We start from the raw sequence: 24341 nt of genomic DNA on the forward strand, positions 1-24341 counted from the left end.
GGAATGCTGAATTGAGTGACAAAAGGTGAGACAGCCAAGAATTCTGTTGAGTCCCTGGATTCAGTTGTGCTAAAGCCAGAGCCACACTTGGACTTTCTAGTTAAAAGAGCCAAAAAATTTTCTTTTGGCTTGAGTTAATCTGAGTTGGATTTCTGTCACTGGCAACCATGTATCCTGACTAATACACCAAGGCAAGGCCTTTTCAAAACACAATGTACACTTAAGGCATATCTAAGTACACTTGAACACTGGTTGTTCCTAATGATACATCTGCCAAGTAAAGATTATAAAGTTATATGACTACAATGTAATGTTAGCTTAATTTTCTTATAACTTTGCAAACAGTTCCACTATTCACATATAAGCAGCCCCAGACTGTCTACTGTCCAGATGAGAAAATGCACATGTGTGTGGAGGTAAACAGAGGAGAATTGGAAAGGGAAATGAAGCCAAAGGAGCACGGGCAACTCTGGTCTGTAAAGTTTTCAAAAGTGAGAAGTTCAGTGTCTGTGCTTTACATGAAAGACTATTAGGTTATAGGTTCAAGTCTGAGGTGCACTAGTTATAAAAGGAAGAAAATGTATTAGAGATAATGTGACTCAAAATCTGAAAGACAAGCCTTGAAACAAAAAGAGAACTCAGTTTATATCAGATTCATGTTCTTGCAATATATGAAAAACATTCTTAACAAAATGTCTTATACTGTAGGTTTGCTTTTTTGGGAAAACCAGACATAAAAGATAGATAGATAGATAGATAGATAGATAGATAGATAGATAGATAGATAGGTAGGTAGGTAGGTAGGTAGGTAGGTAGGTAGATAGATAGATAGATAGATAGATAGATAGATAGATAGATAGATAGACAGACAGACAGACAGACAGACAGACAGACATAGATAGACAGACAGGCAGGCAGGCAGGCAGGCAGGCAGGCAGGCAGATAGATAGATAGATAGATAGATAGATAGATAGATAGATAGATAGATAGATGGTAACTTTCAATAAAATAAAGAGACCTGGACACCCAGTATCTGCCAAGTTTTTTATATAGTCCCAAGTGTTATATACCTTTCCCTGTTATGACTTTTAGGGAAATAAACATAACTTTTTGCCACGATGTGAGGAAATTTCATTGCCCAAAGGTTGGTTCCAGCTATACAGGCTGCAACTCCTCTGTCACATGTTTGACATGTGAATTCTCTCCTGCATTTTCCTTCTTGATACATTCTCCCCAGTTAACTCCTCAGTCAGAAAAAAATATATGCATTTCTAGACCAAGGGAATCCTAGAACTAGCATAAAACATGCAACATTATCTTTTAATAATTTGTTTTCACATCCCTGTATAAAATCATCTGGCATCTTCGTCTTACCTTGGCTTTATAGTGCCTTACAATGCATGGCACAAAATGAGTACTCAGTAAATGCTGACTGAATGAACACATAGAACATTCCGAGGAAAAGACCTTGGAAATTAACTACCACTTTATACTGGGAGAAAATTGAGGGTCTCAGAAGTTGAGTGATATTCCAAGAACACAAAGCCATTCGTGCTAGTCCCACGACTAAGTCTCTTGATTCCTAACCTATATTCATCCACTAAATCAGAGTTTTCATCCATTTTTTTTAATAATGTTCACACTGTAGACATGTTCCCAGGACATAACCTGAGAGTGCTCAACTCTAAGATATCACTGTGGCCCCCACTCTAAGCATATCAAGTGTTGTTTTTAATCATTAGCAAACATTTGTATTTAAACCCTTAATTATACATTTTTAAGATACTCTTTAAAACATATGGTGACAAACTAGTGTGCTAAGAAAGCAAAGAAGCTGAAAACATTATGCTAGACTAGACTAATATGTGCAGGTCCCTGAGGACACCAAAGTCACCCCCTTGTTTTACCTTAGAGTCATTCTTCTTGAAGTCACCAGATCTTAGGTTGGTGTGTCCCTCTGTTGTACACTTATTGGTTCTCATTGGTTATGGACATATACCTCCCTTCCCTGTACTTAAAGTTGGAAATTACATAATTCATCTTTGTATCACCAGGGCCTACCTCAAAGCCAATCACTCAATAGGTGCCAATTTATAAGACAAGTGAGGACAATTGGATATCCATATGCAAAATGAGGAACTTAGACCATCATTTCACACCATATACAAATATTAACTCAAATGGATCACAGACTTAAACGTAAGAGCTAAACAGAAAAACACATAGAAGAAAATCTTTGAGACCTAAAGTAAGGCAAGGATTTTTTTAGATATGATATAAAAAACACATTCCATAAAAGGAAAAAATTGTAAATTGGACTTCATCAAACATTAAAGAGTTTGCACTACATACGACACCATTAAAAAAATAAAAAGGCAAGCAATAGCCTATGAGAAAATATTTGCAAAACACATATCTGATGAAGGATTCATATTCAGAATATACAAAGAACCCTATAACTCAGTAACAAAAAGGCAAATGACCCAATAAAAGAATAGGCAAAATATATGAACTGATATTTCACTAAAGAAAATGTACAAATGGCGAAAGGCTAATGAAAACATGAAAAGATGTTCAACATTTTTAGTCATTAGGGAAAAGTAAATAGAAACAAGAATGAGATACTATATCACACCTACTAATAAATAAAGCAGACAATAACAAAATATTGGTGAGCATGTGGAGAAATGGGACCTCCTCATAAGTTGCTAGTGGGACTATAAAGGAGGGCTGCTACTTTGAAAAAGTTTAGTATTTGTGAAAAAGCTAAACAGTAACTACCAAACGACCCAGCCATTACACTCCTAGAATCGACTACACACACGTGCGCACACACACACACACCATGTGTACATCAAGACTAGCATAGAAATATTCATAGAAAACTTACTCAGAATAGCCCCTAACTGGAAACAACCTAAATGCCAATCACCCCGTGAATGGATAGCCTAAATGTGGTATATCCACGTAATGGAATACTATTTGCCAATAAAAAGGAAGGAACACTAACACACGCTACATTACAGATGAAACTCAAAAACATTATGCAAAGAAAAAGTAGCCAGACACAAGAGACCACATATTGCATGATTCTATTTGTATGAAGTGTCCAGAAAAGGCCAATGTATAGACAGAAAGTAGACGAGCAGTTGCCGGGGCCTGGGAGCCGGAACGGGGACAACTATCAGGTTGGTGTGACAGTAATTTCCGTTTTTGCAGTTGTTTTTAACCTTTTAAACTGCAATTACATTTGCACCAACCTAATATAAATGGGCATAAGGGATCTTGTTGAAATAGATGAAAATGTTCTAAAACTGATTTACGGTGATGGTTGCACCACTTGGTAAAGTTACTAATAACCACTGAATTGTACACTTAAAATGGATGAATTTTATGATATGTAAAATACACCTCACTTAGTTGGTTTTTTCAAAAAAGACAAGTGAATGAATCATTGTCCCACTTACATCACTTGGTAAAATCCTTCTCTTCGTTGTCTTTTAGTATTCCGTTATGTGGATATGCTGCCAATTTCCAGAAGCTCTCTACTCTCTTTATCTTTAAGATCCTTACTCTCCCCGCCCCTGGCCCACACAAAAACTCTCTCAAAAGCCCTTCGTACATTTTAGCATATATGTCCAAATCCTCTCACTCACAGCAGGGAAACGTGGGCCCTTTGACAGTAGGTCATTCACATTTTTATGGAATCATTATCCAGTCCAGGTACTTTGCTCTCAAAATGCTCACCATTTTGATGGAAGGAGAACTGACTCTGGGTGATGAATACACAATGGGATTTATAGATGATGTAATACAGAATTGTACACCTGAAATCTATGTAATTTTACTAACAATTGTCACCCCAATAAATTTAATAAAATAAAATTTAAAAAAAAAATGTTCACCATTTGACAGAAGAGATAGAGGATTCACAGAAATTACTATGAAATAGAGGTTCTGAGGATGGCAAGATCCTATTGGGTTTGGATGGGGGAAAACCAAGAAAGTCATTCTGTAGGAGGGACCATCGGAACAAGACACTACATGACAGTCAGAATTGCCACAGGTAGAAATGAGCTGTACAAGACCTCTTTGACTAGGGCCAGTGGGTGAGTGCATCTATTCTGAGTGCTTTAAGCTACAATCCTTGTTCCCGATCTTCCTCTTCTCTTGCCAAACTACGCTCACCTGCTGTTGGCCCTGTTATCATGCCTAACTATTCAAGCTCAGGCAGATAAAGAGCAGAAATTGCAGAAATAATTGAGCTTTCATGTGAGCCTTGTGAATAAGTTATCTCCATCCACATCATCAATACATAATTGTACTTTAAAAGGTACCATTTCACAAATGCCAGTTTTCCAAAATGTAAGCTCCAGACACCCAGAGACAATGTCATAGAGGGGAGGGCTAGGAGAGAAGTAGGAAAGGAAGTCCCACCAGAAAACAAGCACTAAAGCTCTGGAAAAACACACCTCACTTAGTGATAAATATGTCAGACACATGGGTAAAATGTCCCCTGATAAAATGTGAGTCAAAAATGACTATGTAGTATCTTATACATGCATAGAAAAAGATTGACCATGCATAGAAAAAGAATGCTGGCTTTAGTGAGAAACCCACTGAACCAGAAGTTTGACCCTTAGAGAATCTGCTGAATCACTGTATGGAAAAATATTGCTCAATTTGGTTCTTTGCTTCCAACTCATTCTTAGCTTTTGAGTGACATGTATAGTAAAGTATCACTGTTTTCAATATTTTTGTCTTTTACTGTTTATCATTCAATGAACAAATTCAGCCATTATGTAAACACTTACAGAGTACCTATCACGGGCCAGGCCCTGGGCTGACATTGATGAATGAGGATAAATAAGTAAACATGTATAAGAAGTTCAAGTATAGTCCAATGTTTATAAAAGTATGGTCTCTGGACCACCTGTATCTGCATCACCTGAAAAGTTATTAAAAAAGCAGATTCCTGGGCCCCACCTTAGCCTAATCGAATCAGAATCTCTGTGGGTAGAGCCCAGGCATATATATCGTAACAAGCTCTACAGCTGAAGTTTGAGAGTTCGGTGCTGTGCTGAGTCCTAGAGAGACTCACACCACAAACAAGTGTCCCACAGTAGAATGACAGACGTCTCCATTAGGTTCATTGGTAATCATGTGTCAGAGTGGCCTTGTATAATATTCTTGGTGCTGATACTTTTTACATAATAAGCTTCTAGAATAAAGAGTCTCCAAAAAAACTACTATAAAATTATCAATATCATGAAAATAATTGTCATTGTTAAATAAGGGCACAAAGGAGGATGAGATTGACTGAGCATCAGAAAATATCATAGAGAGGAAATATCTGAGTTGGGTTTTACAGCTAGAGCTTTAGGCTGGGTCAGCCAGTTTTGAGGCTTTGTCTTCGTCAGGATGCTCTCAGTAATCACACTTAAGAATGGGATGAATCAAGTTGTTGCCACCTCTGATCCTAAGAAGGGCTGGCCTCTGCCATCCACTCCGGAGACAAAAGAATGATGCCTGTGACCGGCCTGTTTCCTCCTGTACCTCACTTCCGAGTGAAGGTCTTCCTTGGTGCATCAAACTGCTATCACCAGGTCACATATCTGGACACTAGCTACAGGGGAGACAAGGAAACGTAGCTTTTTCTTTTTGTTTTTATGCTACCTTGGAAAGGTGAAATTCACAATGCAGGGAACTATCAAAGCATGGAGTATATGGTCAAGAGCTTCTGAGCTGCTGTGATGTTATATGTCTACCACATAGTCCATCTCCAGAACCTAGGCTGTCAGCCACTCCGCGTTAACGCTTCTTACTGAGGTCAGGGATAAGAAGTACCTCATTGCCCAGATCTGGGGCCTTCGTTGAATGTAGGAGGTTCTCTTAATCTGTTTGGGCTGCTATAACAAAAATACCATAGACTGGGTGGTTTATATAAAAACAGAAATTTTATTTCTGACAGTTGTGGAAGCTGAGAATTCCAAGGTCAAGATGCCAGCAGATTCAATGTCTGGGAGGGCCTCTTTCCTGGTTCATAGACTCTTCTCACTGTGCCTTCATATAACTAAGGGATCGCTCTGTGATCTCTTCTATAATAGCACTCATCCCATTCAAGAGGGCTTGGCCCTCATGACCTAGTCACCTCCCAAAGGTCCTACTTCCTCCCACCTTAGGGAATATGTCTCTCCAAAATTCAACATGAATTTTGGGGACACATAAACATTTGGTTCATTTCAGAGATGTACGAGAAAATGAGCACTTGACAGAACGTATTCTCGCCCCCAAGGGGATTTAATATAGCTGTTTCCAAACGCCCTCTCCTTTAACCAGACTTAAACAGTCTGAGCTGGATTCTGGCACAGTAGATGGGAATGCAAAAATCGTCCCCTCCGCTAATGACCTGAGGCCACAGGAAATAACTGAGTCTGTTAATCAACTGCTTCAGAAATTAACAATCCAATATCAAATATGCCAACGCGCAAATATTCATTTTCCACATACAAATTTTAGCAGCACTCAGATAGAAAATAGTGAAAAATTCAGTAGGTCAACTAACATAATTATCTGAGTTTATTTCTTGAAAATAACTTGGAAGGCTTATCAGGTTGTAGACCAACTCAAATCAAAACATTGCACGTGATTCATATTAAAGTTCTATAGAAGAAGCAGGTAAGTATTAATTCCTATCAATGGAATTTGTCTTCTCTACTTGTAATATGAAATTTAGGAATTCAACAGAATGCTTGTCTAAACATTAAGCAGATAAAACCCCATGGAGGTGGGGGGGGGGCATGAGTTTCACTAAGGTCAGGGTGTTTGCTTCTTATAAAAATGTCAACCCCGGGGGTTATCACTTTATGAGGGGTAAAATGTCTAAGTATTACATTGTTCTGTACACCTGAAACTAATAACAAGAAGACAATAAAACAAAAAAAATAAAAATAAATTTTTTAAAAACAGCTATTATGTAATAAAATTTTTAAAAATGTCAACACCGACAAACCTCATTTTTAGATCCACAGACTTCAACCATACTTCCTTTGTTCTTGAGCTCACATCCGTCGTCTTGGTCAGTTTACTAACATCCAAAATGCTGCCCAAGGGGTAGAACAATAGGAAGCTATGTACCTTACTTTTGCTCCTAGAAAAATAATTTATTCATGGTCAGTATAAGAGTCAACCATATGAAAAATATTTCCAACTTTTTAAAACTCCTTTAAAAAATATTTCCCAGTGTGGCATTTAATGTTCTTATGTGAAGATGCTCACAGAGAAGTATTCCCGTGTTTCCCCGAAAATAAGACTTAGCCAGACAATCAGCTCTAATGCATCTTTTGGAGCAAAAATTAATATAAGACCCGGTCTTATTTTACTATAAGACTTGCTCTTATTTTACTATAAGATCCAGTCTTATTTTACTACAATATAAGACCGGGTCTTATATTAATTTTTGCTCCAAAAAGTGCATTAGAGCTGATTGTCCAGCTAAGTCTTATTTTCAGGGAAACATGGTTTTTCCTGACTATAAAAAATGTGTCATCTTCTGACAGGCAAACCCTCTTCCATTTATGACATAATAAAAAGTATAAAGCACATGCAATTTTCATTTTTGTGTTATCTACCAGGAACCATGAAGCTAAATTTAGAGTTCAATTGCAATAATTACCTTTAGCTGTTTTTTTTCGGGGGAGGGGGTATAATCGACTTTTTTCCTTTATTATTTGTTTCATAGTCTTTTAATAGTGCATTATTAATTTTAAAGTCTCAGACTCTTTTTTCAATTTATATTTCTGTTGGTTATATTTAACTTAAAATTCACTCATTTCAAATGTACAATTTGATAAGTTTTTACAATTGCATATAATCAATGTGGAGCATCACTACAATCAAGTTATAAATATTTTCATCACCCTAAAAAAATTTCCTTTTTGCATGATCCCTCCCTTGACACCCAGCCTCAGGCAACCACTGATCTACTTTCTGTCACCATAGTTTTATCTTTTCTAGAATTTTATATGAATGGAATCATACAGAAGTTTGTGAAATTCATCCATGTTGTTGTGTATCAGTATTTCATTCCTTTTTTTATTACCAAATAGAATTCCATAGTATGGTTATACCACAACTTGTTTACCCATTAACCAGTTAATGGATAATTGGATTGTTTCATTTGAGGCTATTATGAATAATGTGGCTATAAACATTCACATACAAGATTTTGTATGGACATATGTTTTCATTTCTCTTGGGTAAATGCCCAGGAAGTAGGAGTGCTGGATTCTGTGATTAATATATGTTTACTATATAAGGCAGTGCCAAGTTGTTTTCCAGAGAAGCTGAACCATTTTGCAATCCCACCAGAAATGTATGAGAGTTCTAGTTGCTCCACATCTTTGTCAACATCTGATATTGCCAGGCTTTTTAATTTCAGTTATTCTATTAAGTGTGTCGTGTTGTCTCACTATGATTTTAATTTACATTTCCTGATGACTAGTGATGCTGCGCATTTTTTCATGTGCTTATCGGCTATACTTATATGTTCTTTTTTGAAGTGTCTGTTAAAATCCTTTGGCTACTTTTTTATTAGGTTGCTTATTTTCTTATTATTGGTTGTAAGAGTATATATATATATTCTGAATCCGAGCTTTTGTCAGATGTTTTGCAAATACAAACTTTCTCCTCCTCTTTGATCCCTTTCATCTTCTTAACTGTGTCTTTCACAGAGCAAACGTTTTAAATTTTCATGAAGTTCATTTTGTCAATTGCTTTCTTTTATGATTCATGATTTTTGTGATCTACTTAAGAAATCTTTGATTAACCCAGGCATTTTCAGCCTACTACTGAAGTTTTAGACCAGATAATTCTTTCTCATAGGGTACTATCCTGTGCATTGTAGCACGTTTATCAGCATGTCTGGCCTCTATTCATTAGATATCAATAGCATGCTCCCCACCCCAGTGGTGACGATCAAAACTGCCTCCAGACATTGCCAAATGTCCCTTGAAGGACAAAATTGCCTCTGGTTGAGAACCACTGGCCTAACTCAATGCCACAAAGATTTTCTCCTATTTTTAGAAGTTTTACAGCTTTAGCTCTTACATTTAGGTCTGTAATCAATGTCAAGTTAATTTCTGTATAAGGCTGAGTTAAGGATCAAAGTTCTTTTGGTGGGGCGGGGGAATATTGGGAACAGTTATGAACACTGCGCTCTAACCAACTGAGCCAACCAGCCGCCTAAAGTTTATTTTTTGTTGCATACAGACATCCAATTTGTCTAGCACCATTTGTTGAAAAGACTACGCTTTCACCCACTGGATTACCTTGGCACTTCACTCAAAAATCACTTGATCATATAAACGAGAACCTATTACTGAATTCTCTATTCTGTTCCATTTCTGTATGTCTATCTTTATGCCAATACCACACAGTCTTGATTATTAGAGCTTTATAATAAGTTATGAAATTAGGTAATCTAAATACCTCATTTATTTTCAAAATTGGTTTGGTTATTCTAGGTTCTTTGCCTTTCTGTACATTTTAGAACAAGCTTGTCCATTTCTTTAACAAACTTTTAATTTTGGAATAATTTTAGATTTGCAGAGAAGTGGCAAAGATAGTGTAAAGAGTTCCCATATACTCCTCACACAGTTTCTGTTTCTCCTCATTACTACTATCTTACATTACTGTGATACATCTTTCAAAACTAAGAAACTAGCATTGTTATTAACTAAACTGAAAACTTCATTTGGATTTCACCAGCTTTTCTATGAACGTCCTCTTTCTGTTCCAGGACACACGCTAGAATACCTTGTTGCATTTAGTTATCGCGTCTTTGCCTCTCTCCTCTGACCTGCGACAGTTCTCAGACTTTCCTTATTTTTCATGTGTGACCTTAAAGGTCTTAAGGAGTACTAGTCAGGTATTTTACAAATTGCCCCACAATTTGTTTTATCTGACGTTTTTCTCATGATTAGACTGGGGTCATGGGTTTTCAGAAAGAATTACAAAGAGGTTAGTGCACTTCTCATCCCATAATACCCGGATACCTGATATCCAACACGGCATCACTAATGATGTTAACCTTAGAGTCAATTTCCTTTTTAAAAGCCTGCTAGAATTTTGATTGGGGTTGCAGTGAATCTATATATCAATTTGAGGAGAACTGCCATCTTAATAACATGGAGTTTTCCAACCCCATAAACATGGTTTATCTCTCTACTTATTTCAGTCTTCTTTAATTTCCCTCACCTCCTAGAATCATGGATTTCTCACCAGGATGTCTGTTTCTGTTCACTCTCCTGTACTTTCAAGTATCTGCTATTATAATAATTATTATTATTATTGTTCACATATTCCAGAGTCTATAGTTGTTATCTGGAGAAGGTAAGTTCAGTAAGATCTAAATGAGCCATTGCTGGAAGAAGAACCCAACATTGCATCAAATACGTCTTAAAGGTAGATGGGAAAAAATAGAAGGACAAATTCATGCTATTATCTTTAAAATACCTTTAGAGTCATAACCACAATCTATGCTAAGCCATTTTACAATCTTAAAGCTCACCAACAATAAATAGACAGTCTGTGATCATGAAACAGACCTTTTCTCTGTGTCAAATGAATTTGACTACATGAAATTGATGGTTTCATACTTGTTTAAAATTTCAAATCCTGAAATATCAAACATGGGAGAATCATATTAAAATCTTGGTAAAATTATTCAATGCTGTCCATGCTATGGTAAAATGGGAATAATTCTGTAGAGTAATAGTTTTAAATGGTAATATAGCTTGGTTAACTCTTTTGGAAAACAAACGTACAAAAGCCTTAAAATTATTCTTATCTCCGACATAGAAATTCCACTTCTGAGACTCTAACCAATGAAAATAATGTTAAGTAGAGTTAGGGGAAGAGTGACCCTTACACAAAAATATTTTTACTAAAGCATTATTTATAATATAAAACAATGATACTACTTAAATGTCCAATAGAAAAAGAAATGCTTATATTCACAAAGCCATTTTTAAAAATGATGTTTATGAAAAGCTTTTAATATTATAATTTAAGTATATGTATGTTCTGTATAAGCTCAATTCTGATATTCTTTTAATATAGAAAAGAGACTAGAAGTTACTATACCAAAATCTTAATCATGGCTAGTGAGACTGTAGCTTTTTCTTTCTTCAAACTTCTTGCTATTTTTCAATAGTGAGCCAAGAAAACAGTAAGATTTTTTTAATCTTAAAAACTTTACCTTATTATTGAATTTCTGAGCTGGAAAACACTTTAGAAAGTTTACCTCCTGTACTTCATTGATAAGACAATTTTCTTATCAATAGGAGGTACAGAGAGTTTTAAATATTTGTATAAGTCCACAAAGTGCATTGGCAGCACCCTAAAACTGGTACCTCCTGACTCTTTGGGCATCATACCACATTTTGGTTATGTTTGACGTGTTCCAGACTGTATCTCTATGGTTAAGGGAATGGGCATATTTCAAATGAACAACATTTAATTAAAACATTAAATAAAACACCCCAAAGCTCAAGAACCTGGAATATGGAAAGACTTTGAGAGTTATGCTCCCAATGAATATTTCAAATACTGAGTAGAAGTAGAATTTTATTCTAGAAAGCTTTCCAGTTTTGAGATTTAAGAAAAATTTTTTTCTATTTTGAAAGACTTCTAAATAAATAAAGAATCTAAATAAATAAAATCACACTTTATTTATTAAAAGCTCTTCTTTCCTGTGTTAGAGTTACTACTGTTTGCAGTTGCCCAAACAAAAGTGACAGGGTACAACGCGCTCTTACACGTAAATCAAGGCTGTCTGTTATGAACTGGTCCACCTTTACTGCTCAGCTCGCATGAGCTAATGACATAGCAAAAGCATTGCTGATAATTAACTACTAAATCGTACAATGGACATACTGACCTTTAACTTGGTTTCAAATATCCCAAGCATATTTTCCTGAAGTCTTTCAAAATAGAAAAAAATTTTTTAGTTTAACATTTCATGCCACTGTAAAATAATCCAAAAGGAATGTTTAAGGTTAGTAGAGTGTTTATCTTATCAAAAGTGGTTTGGTCTCTTTGGGTTACTGTTTAGATTCCAGCTAATCAGATCTATTTACTAGCTGAAGAACTTTCAGCAATTAACAGTGTTCAAACAGCACCAATCTGCTATGTTATTTCAGCTGGGAAAGTGGCTATATGAACCAATACAGCGTCCTTACTAAAAATAAATAGTAGCACTTTCCACTCACTGGGGAGTTAGTTTTTAGGTTGTCACACTGTCACACTGAATAACAAAACAAAAGAGTGTGAAACGTAGAAGTAATAAAAAACCCAAAAGACATGCCATGTTTTGGGATTTAAAAAAATAATAAAGTAACTTTGCCAATAAAAACATCATTGCAGGGAGACTAAACAAATATAAAGTGAATTTAAGAGGTAGGTTGTGGTCCCTTTTCCATCAAGAACCTGCCTTGTTTTTAAGGCCACTTGGTTATATTGCAATTTTTAACACATGGTAAATAGCTCAAATCAACAATACATTTGCTCTTCAGACTTTGACACTTCCCCAGCTGCTAGGCTTGTGCTTAACTAAACAAGTACAGTAGTGCAAGTGGAACATTTATGTAACACACAAACTATAAATCTTTTTTGAGAAACAAAAAGGCCTACACATTCTGGAAGATATGACAAAGGGATATAGGAGCATTACATTTTAAAACAGATTTAAAACTTCTGTGGCGAATATATGCATCTTGTAGTTAAAACTATCACATCATTTATTTACTGACAAAATATTCTTTCTTTTCTTTAAATAATTTTTTAAAGTTCATAAAGTCATCTACCTTGTGTTAGATGTTATACATAGGACTTTACATGTATTTTCTATTTAATCTTTGTAACAATCCGATGAGGGGTAGATACTAATATTCATCTTAATTCTGTAGATGGAGAAACTGAGGTTTAGAAAAATTAAATAACCTGCTCAAAGTCACTCAGCTAGTAAATACTGAAATATGGTTTAAACTCAGGCAGTCTGAATTTCAGAGCCTGTGCTCTTACCAACACTAGGCCAATCAAAATGACACTAAAGAATATTTAGAACAGAAGGGCTATCCAAGTACCTGAAATAAATATTACTGACAATAAAATCATAAAACACATCTTATCTAGGACCTTGGTTTTCCCACTGACAGATATTTAGTGACTTCCCTTACCAATGCTAGCTCTTTCTTCCTCTTTCTGCCCCTTCCTCTTCCACTTTCCAGCACACACACACACACACACACACACACACACACACACACACACACAGCAGTAGCAGCAGCAGCTTCACTGATAGCGCCTGTGATACTAAAAAGGCAGGAAAAAGTTAATGTTCTACTTCAAAAAATGGACTGAATGATAAGTGTGGCCTCAGAACTTGTAGGGTGGGAAGGGGAGGAGAGATCATTATTTGAACAATTGATTGGATGTTCCCACTTGTTTGTTTACTTCTAGGTAAAGTCATTTACAGGTATATAGGGACAAGAAAAGGAAAAAGAAAAAAAGGAAAAAAAAAACCCATAGAAGAGATGGTTACTGACTTTCCTTCACTTCTCTGCTCAAGCCAAAAGTCCTGCTGTTTACCTGACAGAAACAAATGTAGTACGTTTTCCAGAACAGAGTTATGTCTTAATGAAGCAGATCCTATAGTCTAGCATTGTCCAGTATATAGAACTTTCTGTGATGAAAGAAATGTGTAAACATCTCTGCTATTCAATATGGTAGCGACTAGCCACATGTGGCTACTAAGCATTTGAAATGTGGCTAATGGGACTTGGGAAGAAACTTTTTTACTTTATTTCATTTTGATTATATAGTCACATATGGCTAATGGCTATCATTTGAACAGAACAGCTATAGACTCATTTGAATAACTACTATTCACTGAGTATCTACTATGTGCTATATAACTACCTTTGAGGAAGTTACAATTTTGTCCCCATTTTACAGATAAGGAAACTGAGTCTCAGAGACATTAAGTAACTTGCTTATGGATTTACAACTCATAAGTGGTAAATTCTGTTTTTATACCCACGCCTGTCTCTCTCAAGGCCTGATGTTTCCCTACCGTGTTTCCTGAAAATAAGACCTAGCCAGACAATGAGCTCTAATGCATCTTTTGGAGCAAAAATTAACATAAGACCCAGTCTTATTTTAATATAATATAAGACCGGGTCTTTAATATAATATAATATAATATAATATAATATAATATAATATAATATAATATAATATGGGTCTTATATTAATTTTTGCTCCAAAAGACGCATTAGAGCTGATTGTCTGGCTAGGTCTTATTTTCGGGGAAACAGGGTACCAGTGGTTACCAACACTGGCTGCATTATTAGCTGGTGTGCTTTTTAAAACTACTTGTCCCCAGGTCCCAGTCCCCAGAAAGTTTTACTTAATTGGTCTGGGGCAGGGCCCAACACATGCATATCTCTGAAACTTCCACTGTGCAACACCACGGGTGTGACAGGATCCGTAGCAGTGGATAGCCATTTCCAGAAGGGAGCTGTGGTGAAGTTCTTCTACCTCTGCCTCTTCTCTTAAGCATGGTTCACAGTTGAATTCTAAAAAGAGTCCCACTTTTTCCTTTTGCAGATTAAATGACCAAAGAACAGTTACTCTGAGCTAGAGTGAGGTCACGTGGCTGGTGTCTTGACAGCACTAAGACCAGGGTCCAGGTATGGGTTATATGTAAATGCTCCAGTTTATGGAATTGTGGAGACAGCAAAAGAGCAAAGGTCAGGAAAGCTCAGGGATTTAAAGCCCATGCTTTAAAGCAACTCAGAAGCCCAAAGGTAGACGAAGGTTGGGAGTGTGTAGCATTTGACTATTTCTAGAGGTGGGAATGTGCGGCTCTCCTAGGCTAGTCAGCTTCATCCTCTCCATCCCTTCTTTCTGCCCCTCCCAAGGTCCTTAGGAGTCGTCCCAGGGCTTCTGTGCAGTATTTTTCACTCTGCCAAGGTTACTTTTTTTTTTTTTAATTGAGATAGAATTGACGTATTATATTAGTTTCAGATGTACAACATAATAATTCCATATTTTACATAATGCAAAATGATCATGACAATAAGTGTAGGTAACATCCATTACAACACATGGTTACAATATTTTTTTTCTCGTGATGAGCTTCCAAGGTTATTTCTAATGGATGAAAGCCTACCCTGGTAGATAGTAGTGGCTGCTTAATATTATGACTGTGAAATGAATGAAACAGATTTTGGAATTCAAGAGACTGAGATTATTCAGTTTCTAGATTGATTTCGATATCTGAATATGTATTTGGTAAATAACTTTTTTAAAAAATCAAATTAAAAAGGCCCTTTAGAACCTTCACACTTGCTCACAAAAGTGGTTAGAGACGATGACAGCAATGTCTAGGATAGGATTATTTTTTGTTTCAGGGGCTGAAAAGCTTGAACGTGAGGAAATAAGAAGAGAAAATGGGAATATTGACAAAAAGAAGAATTTATACCACCCCATACGTCCTCCAAGTATCTTGTCGAGCATAGGCAACCTGCATTTATCCTTGTCTTGGGTCAGGAGACCACTACATCAAGTTCTGGGGGTTGAGAAAGTCAACAATGCAAGGTCTTGAAGGAAACTGCCACAAAAATAGAAAATGCGGTTGTAAACATTACCCCTCAGACTAGCCAAGTATGTCTTTCCTACAATAAAGGAGTAAAAATAAAAAGAATTTGTGTTTTAGATGATCCTCATGAACGGTATGGCTGTAAAATGCACTGTGGAAATCATCTCTCCATTCAAGAACTCAGCACAGCTGCTCCAAAAAGGAGGTTGTGGTATATTCTGAAGCCAAGCCAAATGTGTTCTAAGAATCTGCCTTTACAAGTAACGGCTCTGAAAGTCATGAGGAAAAAATCTCAAGGATGATTGGAGCACATAGCTTCAAATAGAAACATCTAGTCTGTTGGCAAGTGCCCTTTAGAAGGCAGGACTTGAATTCTCTTGAAACAAAATCACCAATCATTCTTAATGCCTGCTGCTCACAAAAGTCGGGAAAGCACACAGGTTTTCCCAGCCACAGCTGCAGAGTCAAAAATTAGTTTGTACCTGAAGATTTTGCTTTAGTAATGTAAAAAGTGAAGCACCCCAAAGAGAGCAGAAAGAATAAACTAAGGGTGTTTAGAGATGTGAAAGAAGATAATAATAGAAAAAGCCACTCAAATATCTCCAGACTTGAATTTCAAGCCATAGTTAACTTTTGAATCTTATCTGTCTGCTTTGCATCCCACCCCACCCCAGACCTTTTCTTTTCTTTCTTCATAGTAATACATGGCCAACGTTTAAAATTAATACAGAGGTGTGTAAAATAAAACATTAAAGTCTTCTAACCCCTAAAAACTCTCAATCCTATTCCAAATCCCTAGAATTATTATTTTTTTAATTCTTGACTAGCTCTTAAAAGGTGAAAGAAACACAGTGTCTGATGTGTAAGGTACTAAGGAAGTCTGTTTCTCATGGCCTCAAACTTTCCATTAGGGGCTAGTTGTGTAAGCCAGAAAAATACTGTTTCCCCGAAAATAAGACCTAGCTGGACCATCAGCTCTAATGAGTCTTTTGGAGCAAAAATTAATATAAGATCTAGTATTATATTATATTATATTATATTATATTATATTATATTATATTATATTATACCTGGTCTTACATTATATTAAAAGAAGACCAGGTCTTATACTAATTTTTGCTCCAAAAGACGCATTAGAGCTGATGGTCTGGCTAGGTCTTATTTTCGGGGAAACACGGTAGGAGACAAAGAAGCAAAAAATGGAAGCTGTACTCCTCATTTCTTCCCACTGTGTTTGTGCCTTTGAGCAAAGCACTTCCCTCCCTAGAATTATTTTCCCTATTGAAAAGTAAGAAAAGTGAAAACGCTGATTCTTGGTTCACTTCTAATGCAAACCTTCTATACCAGCACTAACAGAATCATAAGTCAGCTATAAATGTGAGCCACATTGGTAATTTAAATTTTTTTAAAAAAAGAAACAGGTCAAGTTAATTTTAATAATACTTTTTTCATCCCAATTCAAAATATTGTCATTTCAACATATAATCAATATTAAACAGTATTAATATGATTATTAACACTTTACATTCCATTTTTTAAACTAAGTATTCAAAATCTAGTGTATATTCAGCACAAGACATCTCAGTTCAGACCAGCCAAAGTTTAAGTGCTCAGTAGCCACATGAGGTAATTACTACCGTTTTGAGTAACACAGTTTTATACCAGTGCTGAACATTATTGCAAAAAAGCTCTATTTCAGTGAGTAGCTCACTTCTCCATCTGTATACTTGATTGCCTCTGTTGCAAACAAAATATTCTTATTGGTTATAATTTGTTGGCAATATCTAATTATCAGCAACAAAGTGTTGGATCTACTTAGATTATTCATAGAACTTCAGTATCAGAGCTTTGATTAATACCAGTACTTGTTCTTGCCTGGCTCAATCATTCCTATTGAATTTTAGATAATTTACTCTGAGCTTCACAGAACAATTAGGATATACTATCCTTGTTAATTAACAATCTGAAACTTATCTTATGTTTTTAGAAAGCAGGTTAGCCATTTGCATCCTATCAATCATGTTCTGCACCGCTCAACCCTCTCACGAACAAAACACCTACATGTTGGGGCCGGCCCGGTGGCTCAGGCAGTTGTAGCTCCCTGCTCCTAACTCTGAAGGCTGCCAGTTCGATTCCCACATGGGCCAATGGGCTCTCAAACACAAGGTTGCCGGTTCAACTCCTCAAGTCCCGCAAGGGATGGTGGGCTCCGTCCCCTGCAACTAAGATTGAAGATGGCATACCTTGAGCTGAGCTGCCGCCGAGCTCCGGGATGACTCAGCTGGTTGGAGCGTGGGCTCTCAACTACAAGGTTGCTGGTTCGACTCCCACAAGGGATGGTGGGCTGTGCCCCCTGCAAATAACAACAGCAACTGGACCTGGAGCTGAGCTGCACCCTCCACAACTAAGACTGAAAGGACAACAACTTGAAGCTGACTGGCACCCTCAACAGCTAAGATTGAAAGGACAACAATTTGACTTGGAAAAAACAATAAAGTCCTGTTCCCCTTCCCCAATAAAATCTTTAAAAAAAACAAATACATACATACATACATACATACATACATACATAAATAAAATTTAAAAAAACACCTACATGTTACAAAACATAAAGCATCGACAAGCAGTGAAAGTTTAGTTAGTAAAATGTCATTTAAACCCTTACTTTTGTCCTATGAATTCAAACAAATACCTGATAAATACCCTCCAGGACCTGTGTTTGGTGTTAAGGATTCCTGACTTGGTGGTAAAATTTCAAAGGTTCCATCACAGTAGCCCATTATCAGAGGCTCAAGCATGTGTATGTTGGGGCAGAGGCATATGTTTGTGTTCTAGGTTATCTTTTTCTTCCTCCCAAATGAGACATGTTGTTAAATAGACCCCTTTCTATTCCTCTCAGTTTATTCTGTCTATAAAACAAAATACACTGAAATACACTATGTACCACTTTTGGTGTGTGCTATAAATGTAAAAGTAGCACATCCTCATTGTAAAATAAAATATTGAAACAAACCAGAAATACCAGGGGTGCCAAAAAAAGGTATAAAAGTGGACACTTTGGTCAACATTGCTCAAGCAGTAGTTTGCTGTAATCAGAAGTGTCTGGACGCTGATGGTAACAACATTGAGCACCTCTTGTAATTGCACAAGTCAAACGTAACTTGTATTCATCTTTTGTTATCGGTATATATTGAGTATTACAATTTTAATACAGTTTTCCTTTCTTAAAATGTATATACATTTTTTGGCTCCCTCTGTATATAAAGTAAAAAGAGAAAGTTCTCTTCTCTCAATGCATTGTCCCCAGGTGCACCCACCAGAGGTGACCACCGTTATAGAGTGAAAATTAATAAAAAGAAACCTCATTTAAAATGGAGTCGGGAGACCAGAAAACTTTCACCCATGGGCCACTCAATGCAGACTAATGACCCCAGCAGGAAGAGAGGTACCTTGCATCTCAGACAGGAAGGGATACCATTTTACTACCTCAGCAGGAGGAAGAAAAGATTCCTCCTTGCCCAGTAACAGCTCAGCCAATAGGAGACTGCCATACCTCAGTCAATGAAAAGTCACTATACTTCGAACTTTCAGTTTCCTCCAAAGAACTCTTCGTTTACAACATCCCCTCCCAGGTCCATAAAAGAGCACACTACTCCTTTGTTTCTCTGAACTCACCATTAGATTGCCTGCATTGAAATTTTGTTCCTGAATAAACCCATTTTGCTGGAGAAATATCTGGCTGTCTACTTGTCTAACGTCAACAAAAGTTTTAGGCGTATCATCACAGAATTCTCCAAGCATATGAAAATATGTATCCACAATATCCACATATGCATATACATATGTATTCATATGCAAATTTTGAGAGAGTATTTTTAAAGTAGCACATGATTATGAGGAAAATTCAAATAAGAAAAAAGCATACAAAAATAGAATGATTATATTCGCATACAATATTTGAGGGGGTATCTGAAAATAAACTAACACATTATTATAGATAAAATACAAATTATGGCAAAATGCAAATTGTAAAATGAAAAATGAACCTTTCCCTACCCCACATTCCTACTACACAAAAGTAATAACAAATGCGCATAGGTCTTTCTTTATCTTTGTGTATCCTTTGTATAAAATTCTGTTAATACACAGGATTATATACATACATACACACATACGTATATATACTTAATGTAGTTATATAGTTTTATTGTAAAATCTAGTATACACATACATAAGTGTCCAAAACAACAAAGCGAACCCCCTTACAATCACCAGATTGAAAACTAAAACGCTGCCAGCCCCTAGAAGCCCTTCTCATATTCCTCCTATTTACTAACCCCACCCACCTTCCCCCTCAAAGGTTTGCACTCGCTGGATTTTTAATCAATTCCTTGTTTTTCTTCTTAATTTTACTGCCTAAGTACCCATCATTAAGCACCATAATTTTTCCTGTTTTTAGGCTTTAAATAAGTGGCATCATACCATATGTATTCTTTTGTGTCTGGCTTCTTTTATTTGCAATATTTGTTTATTTTTAACTTAATACATATAGGGCATCTTAGTCTATATATATAAAATATACATATAGATTCTATATATTAATAGCTATATATAGATATAGATTATATAGATTATATATGTTATATATAATCTATATATAGTATATTATATGTTATATATTATATATTACATATTATATATAGACACACACACACACACACATATATAAAATTACCTCATCTTTTTGAGTCCATGGTATAAAACTGAACAAAAGGCCTGATGAATAACCAAATTATTTTCACTTTTTTGGTCATTATGAATAATGTTGTAAAGAACTTCTTCAATATTTATCTTTAGAAATCAGTATTTTTAACTTAGAAAGTAATCCTACTGTTAATGTAAAATGAGGTAGCATGTTAATTATTTTAGAACTCCAATACAATAAATTTTGGTTCCAATACAATAAAATTTTAACAAGGGATGTTCATATCTTCTAAATTCTAGACCCCTTTTCAAAACTTTTATTTTGCTTAGAGGCAAAGAGACAACTTCAGAGCACACTGGTTGTGTTTTTAAAAATGTAGTTCCTAGATTGCTGGCATCACAGTTACTGGAGGATCTTATCAAAATGCACATTTCCTAGTATCTTTGTAGATGGTCCTGATAAATTAGTTAGGAGAGTCTAAATTGCTGGAACCAAGAGACTCCAAAATACTGTGGCACCAAGACACAAGTTTACTTCCTTCTCATTTAACAGCCCAGTACGACGCAGGCCGGCCAAGGCGGAGAAGGCAGCTCTATTCCATAAAGTTGTCCAGGGAATCAAATTAATGCTGTCTATTTGCTCTGCCAATCTGCAGATTGCGGCCTTGCTTGCATGGTACAAGCTGGTCCCCCACCATGTCCATGGACTATCCCAGTCTCAGCAGAGGGAAGGAGAAAACAAGAAAGTAGAGCACAGGTCTGGCCGCTTAGCTCAGTTGGTTAGCACATGGTGCTGATAACACCAAGGTTGTAGGTTTGATCCCTGCATGCACCCTCCTTAAAAATTTTTTTTTTAAAGTAGAGCACGAGCAATTTGTCAGAAAGCACAGAAGCTGTGCACATTCTATTGGCAAAAAACATGGCCCTTCCCAGTTACAAAGCAGGCAGGGAACGTGTGGTTTCTGGCTCTATGGGCCATGTGCTGTCCTAAAACTGGCAAGGCACAGGGTTCAATTACTAAAAGGAAGAAGAGGACGGATATTGGGGATAATGAGAAGTCTCTGCAGCACCTGGGGATCTACATTGTTAGCAACTCCAACTCCTCTGTCCTCAAGGTGTGACCTCTACTGGGCTGGAAAGATACTCTTTCATAATTGGTTTAACGTCACTTCTCACACAAGTACCCCTGGACCTCTGTGAGCTATCTACACTTACTGGGGAAACCAGGAATCAATAAAAAATAACAGCTAATCTCAATAAAGTGCTAATTATGTGCCAAACATGTTACATGACTTATTTCATTTAATCCTTATAACAAGTTTATCAGGTAAGTGCTGTCACTATCCCCCTGATTATATATAAGGAAGCTACCACTTAGGGAAATTCTTTGCCCAAGTCCTATAATTAGTCTGTAATTAGTAAGGACTGAAACTTGAACCCAAAGCCTATGTACTTAACCTTAGTCTGTAAAAGACCCTTTATCCATAAAAATCTATATATGGTCAATATAAAAGTTGCTGAGATCAATAGTTTGGATATAAAGGGGTGGCCGGTTTGCTCAATTGGTTAGAGCATGGTGCTAATAAGACCAAGGTTGCCAGTTTGATACCCGCGTGGGCCACTCTGAGCTCCGCCCTCCTTAAAAAAAATAGTTTGAATATAAAGAAGCAAAAGTTGGGGCAATTGTTAGCAGAAGACACCCAAAGTCAACCCCGATATGAATGATACCATATTAACTGACACTGAGCGCTGCAAAGCACTGTTCTACAACCCTATGACTTAGGTCCTATAACCATCCACAATTGACAGATAATAATGAAACTGGGGCATAGAGATGTTATGTCACTTAGCCAAAGTCACACAGATGATAAAAGTAAAGTGCTTAATTACTAGGCTATACAACCAAAATACAAGGAGAGGCAGCCATAGTCCCAAGAGAGGTTGATAACTATGAGTCACTTACCAAAGTTCTGATATATATTGCCTTTTTATGGGGCACTTCTTAGGTAACAAGTCTTCTTTTATGTGTGAGAGTTAGTGGCTGTCTGATGCACAGCTAAAGCAATTAGAAAGCCCTCTGAACATTATGATGATAAAATCTTACTTCATCATTAGCCATTAATATTCACTGATTTCCATAATGAGTCCTGGACATCTACTGAGTATATCTGATTCTTATTTTCATCATGGCTCTTTTAAGTAAAATGATTCCCAAAAATTTGCACGTGCCTTTGGGCATGCAAGGCACACTCCAGAATGAATGGATAACACTAAAACAAAGGATGTTGTATTTCCTCCAATGACCAGGGTTATTTTTGTCCCACAAGCTTCATCTCACCTCATTGCCTCAGTGCACTTAAAACTGCCAAACACATGATTCACTGCATCTTAGAGACAATTCTCTCTATGCAAAAAGAATGGTCTTATTATTGTATGAATTATTGAAACTTATCAATGTATTGTATACATCCTGTGGGGAGGCATGAATTAAAGGGGTAGCATGGGGAAGTTCCTCTGTGGTGACAGAACAGTTCCGTATCTTAATTGTGCTGGTAGTTAACTCAGATCTATACCTGGGATGAAATAATATGCAACTACGCACACATACATACACACATGTATGCAGGTAAAAAATAATGCAAATGGTATCAGGTCTATAGTGTAGTTAACAACATTGTACTGATGTCAGTTTCCTGGTTGGGATAGTGTATTACAGTCATATTACATATCATATTGTATTTCATGTCAGATGTCACCATTGGGGGCTGAAGGGTACATGGGAGTCTATATACTATTTTTGCGACTTCTTGTGAGTCTATAATTATTTCCAAACAAAATGGGTTTTTTCTTTTTCCTTTGGTGGGGAGAGGGGCGGAAGGGTCATTTCCAGACCGGCTTTGGCATCAGCTGGGAACATGATAGAAATGCAGACTCTCAGACCCCATCCTAGATCTACTAAATTAGAATCTGCAATTTAACAAGAAATTCAGAGATTCATATGGACATTAAAATTTAGAAGCATTGCTGGAAAAGGAGCAAATACTTGAAAAAGTGATATTCAAGTATTTCTCATTCTTTTAAACAACAGTTTCTTCATTTTCATGTCAGAAAGGTTATTCCGGAGGCCCAGGTCCTGATTCATTAGTATGCAACCAGTTCAGTCACACTGGGTACTGGCCCAAAAGACTCTCCTCCCCCCAGGAGGTTTAATACTATCTTGAAATTCTTAATAATTTTATATTTGCCTTTATGTTTTGTAAGTGAAGATCTATGAGATCACAGAACGTTCACTAGGAGCTTGGGGCCTCAGTTTACCCACCAACCCACGTCCCTGCCTCACTGGGATAGGTTGTCAGCTGCCCTGGTACTCTGGGACCCCTTGGCCTCCCCTCTCCCGGTCCTCATCCAACAATGACTGCTGACCTCCAGCCCCTCAGAGGTCGGGACACAGGGTTGCTGATGCTCCAAGATGTCTCAAGGCAAGGCATCGCAGCAGCCATCCCCATCCAGGGCTGGCAGCACATGGAGTGTTCAGAGGTGACTGGTGCCTCCAGCCCACCTCCAATCCAGGTACCTATCACATTCCGGCATGGAGGTTGCACTGCTTCAGAAGGCCCCCCATCCACTGTGCATTCCCACGGGCAGTGGCCCAGGGAAAGGGGGAATGCCTGCCATGATTTCTCTGCCTCCTGCCAGGACACAGGTCTATGTGGTGGCTGGTGGGTGGCGTGTATGCTTAGTCACAGGATGGGGCCCTGTGATAATCTGCATTTGCTGGGCAAGTTTCCCCATAACTGAGGACATTAAGCAATAAATATAAACACCATTACTGACTGACTGACTGGGGAAGAAAGGAAAGAGCTTTATATTTTCATTTTCTTGCTCTTTTAACAAAGGGTTCCACATTTTTCACTTTGCACTTGGCCTGGCAATTATGTAGCCAGTGCTACAGAGACTATTGGGAATCAAAAGA

At 37.0% G+C, this 24341-nt stretch overlaps 1 long non-coding RNA gene across 1 annotated transcript in view; it reads right to left on the reverse strand.

Annotated features, from left to right (window-relative positions):
- Nucleotides 1-13313, reverse strand: part of LOC141570404 (uncharacterized) — an 88303-nt gene extending 74990 nt beyond the window's left edge. Inside the window, exons 1-2 of the long non-coding RNA XR_012494408.1 lie at nt 13239-13313; nt 7013-7150 (exon numbers count right to left, since the gene is read on the reverse strand). This is a non-coding gene — a long non-coding RNA (uncharacterized LOC141570404). The remainder of the gene's footprint in view (nt 1-7012; nt 7151-13238) is intronic.
- Nucleotides 13314-24341: the final 11028 nt, after the last annotated feature.

The sequence above is a fragment of the Rhinolophus sinicus genome, linkage group LG03, assembly GCF_036562045.2.
Source record: "Rhinolophus sinicus isolate RSC01 linkage group LG03, ASM3656204v1, whole genome shotgun sequence".
In the NCBI taxonomy this organism is placed as follows: Eukaryota; Metazoa; Chordata; class Mammalia; order Chiroptera; family Rhinolophidae; genus Rhinolophus; species Rhinolophus sinicus.